General features: G+C 51.5%; 1 pseudogene; it reads right to left on the bottom strand.

The window, feature by feature from the left end:
- The window catches only part of LOC116274644, a 13,070-nt pseudogene extending 4,091 nt beyond the window's left edge, over positions 1 to 8,979 (bottom strand).
- Positions 8,980 to 13,311: the final 4,332 nt, after the last annotated feature.

Genomic DNA, 13,311 nt, shown 5'->3' with positions numbered 1-13,311 from the left:
TTTTTTTTTTTTTTTTTTTTTTTTTTTTTTTTTTTGAGACGGAGTCTGGCTCTGTCGCCCGGGCTGGAGTGCAGTGGCCGGATCTCAGCTCACTGCAAGCTCCGCCCCCCGGGTTCACGCCATTCTCCTGCCTCAGCCTCCCGAGTAGCTGGGACTACAGGCGCCCGCCGCCTCGCCCGGCTAGTTTTTTGTATTTTTTAGTAGAGACGGGGTTTCACCGTGTTCGCCAGGATGGTCTCGATCTCCTGACCTCGTGATCCGCCCGTCTCGGCCTCCCAAAGTGCTGGGATTACAGGCTTGAGCCACCGCGCCCGGCCCGAGACAATCTTTATCAGAATCAGAGACAATATCAGAATAGGAGACAATCTTTATCAGAACCAGGGACAATCTTTATCAGAACCAGGGACAATCCTTATCAGAACCAGGAACAATCCTTATCAAGGAATGAACTGTACCCCTCCCAATTCCCGATTTGCAGATTTATGAGAATGCCATCACAGAGCTCACGTAGTAAGAGTGAGAACTTAGGACAAAATACTCTTAAAAACTCCAGCATTGGACCAGGCGCTGTAATGCTGTGCTCACACCTGTCATCCCAGCACTTTCGGAGGCTGAGATGGGTGGATCACCTGAGGTTAGGATTTCGAGACAGGCCTGGGCAACATGGTGAAACCCAGTCTCTACTAAAAATACAAAAATTAGCCAGGCGCGGTGGCAGGCACCTGTCATCCCGGCTACTTGGGAGGCTGAGACATGAGAATTGCTTGAACCCAGGAGGCAGAGGTTGCAGTGAGCCGAGATCATGCCACTGCACTCCAGCCTGGGTGACAGAGCGAGACTCTGTCTCAAAAACAAAAACAAAAAAAAAAACTCCAGCATCATATGGATTCCAAAGTTACACTATCATACTGAATTTTTCTTAAAACCGCATAGAAATCACAATAATTTTTTTTAAAAAGAGAGGGGGAGACAGCATGTCAGGAATTCAGTTCCAGCTCTCTCCACCCAGCCCCAGCAAATGCCACAGCATCATTTTTTCCACATGCTGTGCCCCAAATAAAAGAGAAGCTTCAGCTGGGCGCGGTGGCTCACGCCTGTAATCCCCAGAACTGTGGGAGGCCGAAGTGGGCAGATTACAAGGTCAGGAGTTCAAGACCAGCCTGATCAATATGGTGAAACCCCATCTCTACTAAAAATACAAAAGTTAGCCAGACGTGGTGGCGGGCTACTGTCTGCAGCAACTATCCCAGCAACTTGGGGGGCTGAGGCAGAAGAATCGCTTGAACCCGGGAGTCGGAGTTTGCAGTGAGCCAAGATCGTGCCACTGCGCTCCAGCCTGGGCAACAGAGCGAGACTCCGTCCAAAAAAAAAAAAAAAACAAGAAGTTTCATCTCAGGCCAGACCTCTAATGCAATTGTGGGGCCAGCACCCAACCTGCTGGGGCAGGCATTCGGGGGTGATGCCCAGACAAGAGAAGCTGGCCCAGGAAGTAGCTCGAATGGGCCCCCACGCCCACTCTCCATCTCTGGCCAGAGGACCCTAGGAGGCGGCTGCTGGGAGGGTGAGTTGAGTCATTTCCCTGGAACTTAGGCTTCTGGACGCAACTCTGTTAAGGCACCTTGCACCAAAAAAGGTGGCAAGCTCTAGAGAGGAAACAAAAACCAGGGTGCAGAATGGGCGCAGTGGCTCATGCCTGTAATTCCAGCACTTTGGGAGGTTGAGGCAGGCGGATCACTTGAGGTCAGGAGTTCGAGACCAGCCTGGCCAACATGGTGAAACCCCATCTCGACTAAAAATACAAAAATTAGCTGGGCGTGGTGGCAGGCGCCTGTAATCCCATCTGCTAGGGAGGCTGAGGCAAGGAGAATTGCTTGAACCCAGGAGATGGAGGTTGCAGTGAGCCAAGATCACACCACTGCACTCCAGCCTGGGCGAAAGAGTAAGATTCTGTCTCAAAAAAAAAAAAAAAAAAAAAAACCCAAGTTGCAGCCTGGGCAATGTGGCAAAACCTCGTCTCTACAAAAAAATACAAAAAATTAGTTGAGCCGGGCACTGTGGCTCACGCCTGTAATCCCAACACTTTGGGAGGCCAAAGCAGGCAGATCACGAGGTCAGGAGTTCGAGACCAGCCTGACCAAAATGGTGAAACCCCGTTTCTACTAAAAATACAAAAATTGGCCGGGGCGTGGTGGCGGGCGCCTGTAGTCTCAGCTACTCGGGAGGCTGAGGCGGGAGAATGGCGTGAACCCGGGAGGCGGAGCTTGCAGTGAGCCGAGATCATGCCACTGCACTCCAGCCTGGGAGCACAGCGAGACTCCGTCTCAAAAAAAATAAAAATAAAAATAAAAATAAAAATACAAAAATTAGCCAGGCTTGGTGGCATGCACCTGTAGTGCCAGCTACTCAGGAGGCTGAGGCAGGAGAATCACTTGACCCTGGGAGGTCGAGGTTGCAGTGAGCTGAGATCGCGCCGCTGCACTCCAGCCTGGGCAACAGAGGGAGACTCCATCCAAAAAAAAAAAAATTAGCTGGGCATGGCGGCACGTGTCTAGAGTCAGTCCCAGCTACTCAAGAGGCAGAGGTGGGAGGATCACCTGAACCCGGGAAGTGGTGGCTGCAGTGAGCCATGATCGCGCCACTGCACTCCAGCCTAGGCGACAGAGCGATATCCTGTCTCCAAAAATAAAATCTAGGTAACTGACTAGAGGTCAAACGACGAGTAATGCCTGCCACAAGGCCTGGGGTAAGCCCAGAACCTCCCTTCCCTCCACCACCAGGAAAGGGCAGCTGGGGTTTCCAGACAGGTCCGGACCAGGCACCTCATTTCTGGGGTCTCCTGAAATTCCAATTCTGGTGTGAGTGGCAGGCCCTGGAATGTGCTTACCAGGCACACTAGGAACCATCGGCTATAATGACAACTTGAAAGTGGTTTAAAGAGTTTAGCTATTCGCTAAACTCTGTGTTTTATGTACTTTTCAGAATATGTAACATTTCAGTTTTTTCAAAACCCTTTTTTTGTAGAGACAGAGTTTTGCCATGTTGCCCAGGCTGGTCTCAAACTCCTGAGCTCAAGTGATCTGTGCCCAGCCTAGTTTTTTTCAAAAGTTAAGCAAAATTAAGATCTGAAATCTTGACCGGGTGCGGTGGCTCACACCTGTAATCCCAGCACTTTGGGAGGCCAAGGCAGGTGGATCACGAGGTCAGGAGATCAAGACCATCCTGGATAACACAGTGAAACCCCGTCTCTACTAAAAATACAAAAAAATTGGCCAGGGGCCGGGTGCAGTGGCTCACGCCTGTAATGTCAACACTTTGGGAGGCCAAGGCGGGCGGATCACCTGAGGTCAATAGTTCGAGACTGGCCTGACCAACGTGGACAAACCCCATCTCTACTAAAAATACAAAAAAATTTTGTATTTTTTTTACAAAAATACAAAAAAATTTTGTATTTTTTTTACAAAAATACAAATGCGGACGTGGTGGCGCATGCCTGTAATCCCAGCTACTTAGGAGGCTGAGGCAAGAGAATCGTTTGAACCTGGGAGGAGGAGGTTGCAGTGAGCTGAGATAGTGCCATGGCACTCCAGCCCGGGCAACAAGAGTGAAACTCCATCTCAAAAAAAAAAAAAAAATTAGCCAGATGTGGTGGCGGGTGCCTGTAGTCCCAGCTACTTGGGAGACTGAGGCAGGAAAATGGCGTGAACCCAAGAGGCGGAGCTTGCAGTGAGCAAAGATCATGCCACTGCACTCCAGCCTGGGCGACAGAGCGAGACTCCATCTCAAAAAAAAAAAGAAGGATCTAAAATCTTATTACCTGCCAAAAAACATCTCCTCCCAGAAAGAACCCTAGCCTGGGCTGGGTGCAGGGGCTCACACCTATAATCCCAGCAATCTGGGAGGCCACAGTGGGAGGATCACTTGAGGTCAGGGGTTTGAGACCAGCCTGAGCAACATAGTGACACCCCATCTCTATGAAAAATTTTAAAAAGAAAAAGAGAAATAAAAATAAAGAATGGGCCAGGAATGGTGGCTCACGCCTGTAATCCCAGCACTTTGGGAGGCCAAGGCAGGTGGATCATGAGGTCAGGAGTTCGAGACCAGCCTGGCCAAGATAGTGAAACCCCATCTCTACTAAAAATACAAAAATTAGCCAGGCGTGGTGGCACGTGTCTGTAATCCCAGCTACTTGGGAGGCTGAGGCAGGAGAATCGCTTGAACCTGGGAGGCAAAGGTTGTGGTGAGCCAAGATTGTGCCATTGCACTCCAGCCTGGGCGACAAGAGTGAAGCTCCGTCTTAAAAGAAATAAATAAATAAAAACAAAAAAATAAAGAATGGGCCCTAACCTATTTATGACTCAGGCACCCAGTGAAATCACAGAATTCACAAATCAGCTGGTAAGATGTCTGGGATGTGCTTTAACTAATCCACGGAGGACGGGAGAGGTGGGAAAGAGTCGGGCGAGAAGGGGAGACAGAGATGAACCCAGATGGGTTATGTGTTGACAACTACTGAAACTAGACAAGTGTATAGAAACGAGTTCATTGGCCAGGCGCGGTGGCTCACGCCTGTAATCCCAGCACTTTGGGAGGCCAAGGCGGGCAGACTACAAGATCAAGAGATCAAGACCATCCTGGCCAGCGTGGTGAAACCCCGTCTCTACAAAAATACACAAATTAGCCCAGCGTGGTGGCAAGCACCTGTCGTCCCAGGTACTTGGGAGGCTGAGGCAGGAGAATCTCTTGAATCCGGGAGGTAGAGGCTGCAATGAGCCAAGATTGTGCCATTGCCCTCCAGCCTGGGTGACACAGCAAGACCCTGTCTCAACAACAACAAACACCAACTGACCAGGTACGGTGGCTCACACCTATAACCCCAGCACTTTGGAAGGACAAGGTGGGAGGATAGCTTGAGCCCAGGAGTTGGAGATCAGCCTAAGCAATACAGCAAGAAATTTGAAAAGTGGGCGCCTGTAGTCCCAGCTACTCGGGAGGCTGAGGCCGGAGAATGGCGTGAACCCGGGAGGCGGAGCTTGCAGTGAGCTGAGATCCGGCCACTGCACTCTAGCCTGGGCTACAGAGCGAGACTCCATCTCAAAAAAAAAAAAAAAAAAAAAAAAAAGAAAGAAATTTGAAAAGTGTTCAATCGCAGGCGTGATCTAAAGGGATAAACGATGTTAAGGTCTTTACTCTTTCTTCAGTGCCCCTCTTCTTAGGGCTTTGCTTATCTATTTGGCATTTTCTAGGCCGTCCCTTGAGACACAGCACTGCTGCCACCCAGTCTATGCACAAGCTGTCCCGTTGACCAGACATGCCACCAAGCAAGGGAAACTGCTACACTCTCAAACTTCAGCTCAAAAGCTCCTTCCTCAGGGAAGCCCTCCCAGTACTCTCCAGGCACACTTAACTCACTGCCTTCCACAGCTGACCAGGTCTCCCCTTCCAGTCTCATCAGACAAACTGTAATGATTTCCCCACCACTGCAGGAAAGCGTTTTGAACAGGGAGCATTTTTTATTTACTTTTTTTTTTTTTTTTTTTTGAGACAGGGTTTCACTCCATCTCCTAAGCGGGAGTACAGTAGCACAATCATAGCTCATTGCAGCCATGGCCTCCCGGGCTCAAGTGATCCTCCTGCCTCAGTCTCCCGAGTAGATGGGACTACAGGCGCATGCCCCCACACCAGGCTAATTTTGTAATTTTTGTAGAAATGGGATCTTGTTATGTTGTTCAGGCTGGTCTCGAACTCCTGGCTTCAAGCAATCTTCCTATCTTGGCCTCCCACAGCACTGGGATTATAGGCAAGAGCCACCATGCCTAGCCAGAGAGTTTCTGTAGGGTTTTTTTGGTTTATTCATTTTTAGGGAGAACACAGTTTTACTCTTTTGCCCAGGCTGGAGTACAGTGCTATGATCTCAGCTCAGTACAACCTCCACCTCCCAGGTTCAAGCAATCCTCCCACCTCAACCTCCCCAGTAGCCAGTACTACAGGTGCACACCACCCCACCCAGCTAATTTTCGTTTTTTTGTTTTGTTTTGTTTTGATATGGAGTCTCGCTCTGTCACCAAGGCTGGAGTGCAGTGGCGTGATCTCAGCTTACTGCAACCTCCGTTGCCCAGGTTCAAGGGATTCTCCTGCCTCAGCCTCTCGGATAGCTGGGACTGCAGGCATGTGCCACCACACCTGGCTAATTTTTTTGTATTTTTGGTAGAGATGGGGATTTCACCATGTTGGCCAGGCTGGTCTCGAACTCCTGACCTCGTGATCTGCCCGCTCGGCCTCCCAAAGTGATGGGATTATAGGCGTGAGCTGCCGCACCCAGCTAATTTTTGTAAAGACAGGGTTTCCATGTTCCCCAGACTGGTCTCCAACTCCTGGGCTCAAGCAATCTGCCCACCTTGGCCTTCCAAAGTACTAGAATTACAGGCATAAGCCACCATGCCCTGATAGGATCATTTTTAATACTCGAGAAAAAGAGGCACTGAGGCCGGGCGTGGTGGCTCATGCCTGTAATCCCAGCACTTTGGGAGGCCGAAGCAGGTGAATCACAAGGTCAGGAGATTGAGACCATCCTGGCTAACAAGATGAAACCCCGTCTCTACTAAAAAAATACAAAAAATTAGCTGGGCGTGGTGGCGGGTGCCTGTAGTCCCAGCTACGCGGGAGGCTGAGGCAGGAGAATGGCGTGAACCCGGGAGGTAGAGCTTGCAGTGAGCCGAGATTGCGCCACTGCACGACAGCCTAGGAAACAGAGCAAGACTCCGTCTCAAAAAAAAAAGAAAGAAAGAAAAAGAAAAAGAGGCACTGAACCATGTGAAGTGCTACTGGAACAAACAAACAAAAAAAAGCAGAGCCCAGCTGGGTGCAGTGACTCATGCCTGTAATCCCAACAGTTTGGGAGGCCAAGGTGGGTGGATTACCTGAGGTCAGGAGTTTGAGACCAGCCTGGCCAACATGGCAAAACCCCGTCTCTACTAAAAATACAAAAATTAGCCAGGTGTTGTGATGCACGCTTGTAGTCCCAGCTACTTGGGAAGCTGAGACAGGAGAATCACTTGAGCCGGGGAGGCGGAGGTTGCAGATCGCACCTCTGCACTCCAGCCTGCCTGGGCGACAGAGTGAGACTCTGTCTGAAAAACAAAAAACAAACAAACAACAAAAGGAACAGAGGGTCCTTTGAGCTGGAATTCTGTAAGACCAAGGTACCAGGACCCTCCTTCCCTAACCCCAAGCACGCACAGCTAACTGGAATCTTCATTTCAATCTTATCAATCTGCAGTTGGGCCACATACCGTTCCGTGTCAATGAAGAAGCCACTGGGGTCATTTATAGGCCAAATTCACTTCAAATGAAGAGGGGCGGTGAGCACAGCGAACCCCAGCCATCTCCACAGACCCCTGCCCCATCACTCTGAGGAAGACACTTGAGCCTCTCACTCCTGCTCCCTAGAACCCAGGCAAGCTCCTAAATCTGTGAAGTGCACCCAACGATCTGAGTCCTGAAAAGTGACAGATACCAACCTAGGTGCCCATACAGATAGGCAGGAAGCATCACGGGGAAGCCACTAGTCAGAGTCTAGAGTCCCCGCTACACCCCTGTCTGCAGAGACAATACCTTGCACCACATTACAGGGACGCGGCGGGCTTCTCCATCGGACCCAGATTTGGGGAGTGTTGGGAAAGAATTCCAGGGTACGTCGTAAGTCCCCCAGATGAAATGGCTTTTCCTCCATCACCCGCCCCCCACGTCATTCAGCAAGCAGGCTCCAGAGAGAAGTGGGTTGGGGCTGAAACTGAGCATCCAGAGATAGAAGATGGAGTGGGACGTGGGCACGGAGGGGGAATGTCCCAGGGCTGCAGGGGCCCAGCCAAGGAAACGGGGCACTGAGAAAGGGGCCTCGGAGGAGCCTGGACCCTCAGGGGACGGAGAGACGGGGGCAACTCTGGCATCAGGAATGGACGAGCGAAAGGGGAGACAGCTTGTGCCTTCCGAGGCAGGGCAGGAGTCTTAGGGACAGGATGCGGGAAAGACGAGAGCAGGGGCAAGGCCAGGGTCGGGATGGGAAGGACGGGCGGGGTAGGGGTCGGGATAGAAAGGATGCAAGGGAACCCGGGTCGGGATGGAAGAACCCAGGGGGACCGAGGCCGCCAAAGCAGAAGCAGAGCGGAGACAGGCGCGGACAGTACCTCTCCGGAGCTGGCCATGTCGCTGGCGGGGCCGAGCCGCGGCAGCGGGAGCCGCAACCCCGGGGCCTCCCACCTGCCGGGATAGGGATGCTCGAAGCCGGCGCGTCCACGGCTCAACCGAGACCCCGCAGGGAGCGGGCTCTCGTCACTTCCGGCGCCCGCCGACACGCACTTCCGTTCGCCCGCAGGCGGACCGCAGGCGGCCGCCATGTTGGATGTGGCTCCACCCGAGGAGCTGCTGGAGCGCAAGGGAGGCAGGAAGGGCTCCAGGGGCCTCTGCCTCTTTTCTGAGCTCGTTCTTAGACCCCCCTCTGCCGTCTGCACGCTCTTTTCCAGCCACCCGGCCTCCCGATGCCGGCCTAGCGCGTTCCCCCCCGGCAGGCTTTTGCATTTGCCCTTCCCACTGTCTTTCGTGTGCAAAAGCAACAGGTCCTGAGCACACCTCATGGAATAGCGTCGCCTCCTCTCTACCTTCACATACACCCCGAAACTTCCTTCTCATCCTATGTGTTTCTCCATAGATTTTTGCACCATCTGACCGACTGTATCTTTTTTTTTTTTTGGTCCTCCTCTAATAAACTGTAAGCAGGGACAGGATTTCCCAATACCTGAAACTGTCCCTGGAATGTGATAGACACTGACAATACATATTTGCTAAGTAAATATGAATGTATGCGCCCTCACACTTAAGCGTTTGCGTTTTAAAATAATTAGACCCGGCCGGGCTTGGTGGCTTATGCCGGTAACCCCAGCACTTTGGGAGGCCGAGACGGACAGATCGCCTGAGGTCAGGAGTTTGAGACCAGCCCAGCCAACATGGCGAAACCCGTCTCTACTAAAAATACAAAAATTAGCTGGGCGTGGTGGCGCACGCCTGTAATCCCAGCTATTCGGGAGGCTGAGGCAGGAGAATCGCTGGAACCTGGGAGATGGAGGTTGCAGTAGCAGACATCTTGCCACTGCACTCCAGATTGAGCAACAGAGTAAGAGTGTCTCAAAATACATACATAACATACGTACATACATACATTCATAGATGCATACATACATACTTAGAGCTGACAGGATGGCTTACGCCTGTAATTCCAGCACTTCAACAGGCCTAAGCGGGAGGATCCCTTGAGGGCAGTCGTTCCAGACCAGCCTGGGCAACACAGCAAGAACCCCCACGCCGTCTATAAAAATTACAAAACATTTTCTGGAGATTGAGGCGGGAGGATCGCTTGAGCCCAGGAGTTCCAGGCTGCAGTGAGCTGAGATTGTGCCACTGCGCTCCAGCCTGGATGACAGAGCAAGACTCTTGTCTCCTCAACAAATAAATAAATAAAAATACTTTACTAATAAAAATCCCTGGGGAAAGTTCATTCTCTGAAATCAAAAGAACTGGGTTTGAGGCCAAGCACAGTGGCTCACGCCTATAATCCTAGCACCTTGGGAGGCTGAGGCAGGAGGATCACTTGAGTCCCATGGGTTTGAGACCAGCGTGGGCAACACAGCAAGACTTCTTTCTACAAAAAAGACGAAGAAAGAAAGAAAAAAAAAAAAAAAGCCCAGGCGCAGTGGCTCACGCCTGTAATCCCAGAACTTTGGGAGGCTGAGGCAGGTGAATCACCTGAGGTCAGGAGTTCGAGACCAGCCTGACCAGAAGGTGGCTCCCGTCTACTAAAAAAAATACGGCTGAGGCTGGCGGTGGCTCAAGCCTGTAATCCCAACTTTGGGAGGCAGAGGCAGTGAGATCCACCAGTCAGGAGATCCGAGAGACCATCTGGCTAACAATGAAACCCGTCTCTACTAAAAATACAAAAAACTAGCCCGAGGAGGTGGCCCGAGGAAGCCTGTAGTCCCAGCTACCGGGAGGCTGAGAGGAGCAGAAGAATAAATGAGACCGAGGTGGAGCTTGCAGTGAGCTGAGATCCGGCCACTGCCTCAACCTGGGTGACAAGCTGAGACTTCGGCCTCAAAAAAAAAAAAAAAAAAAAAAAAAAAAAATTAGCCAGGCGTGGTGGTGCACCTGTAATCCCAGCTAGTATGGGGAAGCAGAGACAGGAGGTGCTTGAACCCAGGAGGGCGGGAGGTTGCAGTGAGCCAAGATGGGTACCACCATTGCACTCCAGCCTGGGCAACAGAAGCCGAGAATCCATTTCAAAAAAATAAAATATTAATATCATTTAAAAAAAAAAAAAACCTGTAATCCCAGCACTTTGGGAGGACGAGGTGGGCGGATCACGAGGTCAGGAGATAGAGACCATCCTGGCTAACACAGTGAAACCCCATCTCCACTAAAAATACAAATAATTAGCTGGGCGTGGTGATGGGCACCTATAGTCCCAGCTACTCGGGAGGCTGAGGCAGGAGAATGGTGTGAACTCAGGAGACGGAGCTTGCAGTGAGCTGAGATCCGGCCACTGCACTCCAGCCTGGGCAACAGAGCGAGACTCTGTCTCAAAAAAAAAAAAGAAAAAAGAAAAAAGAAAAAAGAACTGGGTTTGAATACTGGAACTGACTTCTAGGGTGACCCTAAGCAAGTGTATTCCTTTTCTAGAGCTGGCTTAAGAAAGTGTCACAAAGGGGTAGGGTGAACAGCAGAAATGTCTTCTCTTACAGTTCCAGAGGCCAGAAATTGGAAATAAAGATGACAGTGGATCATGCTGCCTTCAAAGGCTCTAGGAAAGGATCCTCCCTCACTTTTTCCTTTTAATTTTATATTTTTTTAAATAGAGACAGGGTCTTGCTGTGTTACCCAGGCTGGTCTGGAACTCCTGGACTTAAGTGATCCTCCTGCCTCAGCCTCCCAAAGTGCTGGGAGTACAGGTGTGAACCACCATGCTGACCTTTTTCGTAGCTTGGGTGGTTCCCTGCAATCTTTGGAGTCCCTCAGCCTGCAGCTCATTACTCCAACGTCCTCCTCCGTCTTCAGGTGGCCGTCTCCCCACCGTCTCTCTTTGTGTCCTCTACTCATCTTCTAAGGACACCAGTCATGTTGGATTTAAGGGCTCATCTTAATCCAGTATGATTTCTTTTTTTTTTTTGAGACGGAGTCTGGCTCTGTCGCCCAGGCTGGAGTGCAGTGGTGCAATCTCGGCTCACTACAAGCTCCGCCTCCTGGTTGACGCCATTCTCGTGCCTCAGCCTCCCAAGTAGCTGGGACTACAGGCAACAGCCACCACACCCAGCTAAGTTTTTGTATTTTGTTTAGTAGAGATGGGATCTCACCATGTTAGTCAGGATGGTCTTGATCTCCTGACCTTGTGATCCGCCCGCCTCGGCCTCCCAAAGTGTTTGGGATTACAGGCGTGAGCCCTCTGCCCAGCCTGACCTGTTTGGCCTTCGTCCCTCGCTAGAAACAGCGCTGGCAGCAGCGGCCTTGATCAGTGTTGCCAAACAAAATGATGAATTGAACGAGATAACGCATCTGGGCGTCCAGCAGAGGAATGATTCAATCAACGGAAGCTATAACCACTAATACTATTATGAATTCTAGTAAGGAAGGAGTCCCACACGTACGCCCCAAGCCTCAGGAATATCTAACATGAAATCCATTGAGGCTGGTGGTGGACTACACCTGTAATTTCCGTGACTTTTAGTCTTACTGAAAAATATAGAAAATTAGCTGGGTGTGATGTGGCGGGCAATTTGCCAACGTGAAGTATTTGAAGGCGCAAGGTGGCAGAATTTCCGCGTGGAACTTTTGTGGGAGGCGGGAGGGGTTGCAGTGAGCCGAGATTACACCCTCACCGCACTCCAGCCTGGGCCACAGAGCCAGACCCATCTTGAAAAAGGCCCGGGTGCCGGGTGGCTCAGCCTGTAATCCCAGCACTTTGGGGAGGCCTGGAGACGGGCGGATCACGCAGGGTCAGGAGGATCGAGACCATCCTGGCTAACACGGTGAAAACCCCTGGGCTCTAATACTAAGAAAAAATACAAAGAAAGCACCAGTCGGCCGCAGGTGGGCGCCTGTAGTCCCAGCTACTTGGGAGGCTGAGGCAAGAGAATGGTTGAACCCTGGGCTTGAGCTCTGCAGGAGCCGCAGATCAGCCACCGTAATCTTGAAGCCTGGGGCAAGTACTGGTGAGCAAGACTCTATCCCCAAAAAAAGGGCTGGGCGGCTCAGCCCTGTAATCCTGTCGACTTTGAGACCGGTGGATCACGAGGGTTTAGAGGTTTGAGACCATCTCCGGTTGACAATGAAACCTTTGCCTCTGGCTGGGAAATACAAAATCTTAGTTGGCGGGCGGTGGAGTAAGGCCGGTGAAGTTCCAGCAGCTACTTGGGAGGCTTTCAGGTAGGGAGAATGGCGGGAACCCTTTGCGCTTTGAGCCGCAGATCGCTTCACCGCACTCCAGCCTGCCATTTGTTTTGCGACCCACCAAAAGAAAAAGAAAAAAAGAAAGAGCGGTCGGGATGGGTGTGCTCACGCCTGCATCCCAGCACTTTGGGAGGCCTATGGGCGGCTGGATCACGCCGTCAGGAGATCGAGATTCACGGTGAAATTCCGTCTCACTAAAAATACAGCACCAGCCGGCCAGCCAGGAGCCAGTCCCAGTTACTGGAGGCCGGGAGGCAGGAGACGATGTGGAACCCGAGCGGATGCTGGTGAGCTGAGATCTCGGAAGTTACTGCATCTCTCCAGCCTGGGCTATTGGTGAGAGCCAGATCTTCGCCTCTAAAAAAAAGAAAAAGAAAAAGAAAAAAAAGAAAGAAAAGATGGAAACCACTGAATGTTGGGTGTAAAGACCCAGGGTAGAGCTCTGTGCCAGCCAGCTGCTGTCACTCACACAGGCCATTCTGGGATTGGAGGAGGGGCTGGATTCCAAGTGATGAGCCTCAGTCTCAGGGTCCCACAGCCCAGCCAGTGAGAGCCCCTGAGCACCTGGCTGACTGTGGGCGGCGCAGTGGGGACCTGAGGCCAGGCAGAGCACTAGGCCCTGTGGAGTTCAATGAGCAAACCAGCACAGGGCTCCTGAAAAATGGGAGGCAGGCAGGCTTAAGTGGTAGTGAGCCCAGACTGTCTCACTCTCCACTCTCCACACCATCCACAGTGTGGGTCCGGCCTGGCACAGCAGCTCCTGCCTGCACCCAGCTTGGGGATGGTGCAGAGTCCAGTCTGAGCCTGCAAGCCATGATGGAT

The sequence above is a fragment of the Papio anubis genome, chromosome 4 (assembly GCF_008728515.1).
Source record: "Papio anubis isolate 15944 chromosome 4, Panubis1.0, whole genome shotgun sequence".
In the NCBI taxonomy this organism is placed as follows: Eukaryota; Metazoa; Chordata; class Mammalia; order Primates; family Cercopithecidae; genus Papio; species Papio anubis.
The sequence above is the reverse complement of the archived record's forward strand: the minus strand, read 5'-3'. Positions and strand labels throughout refer to the sequence as shown.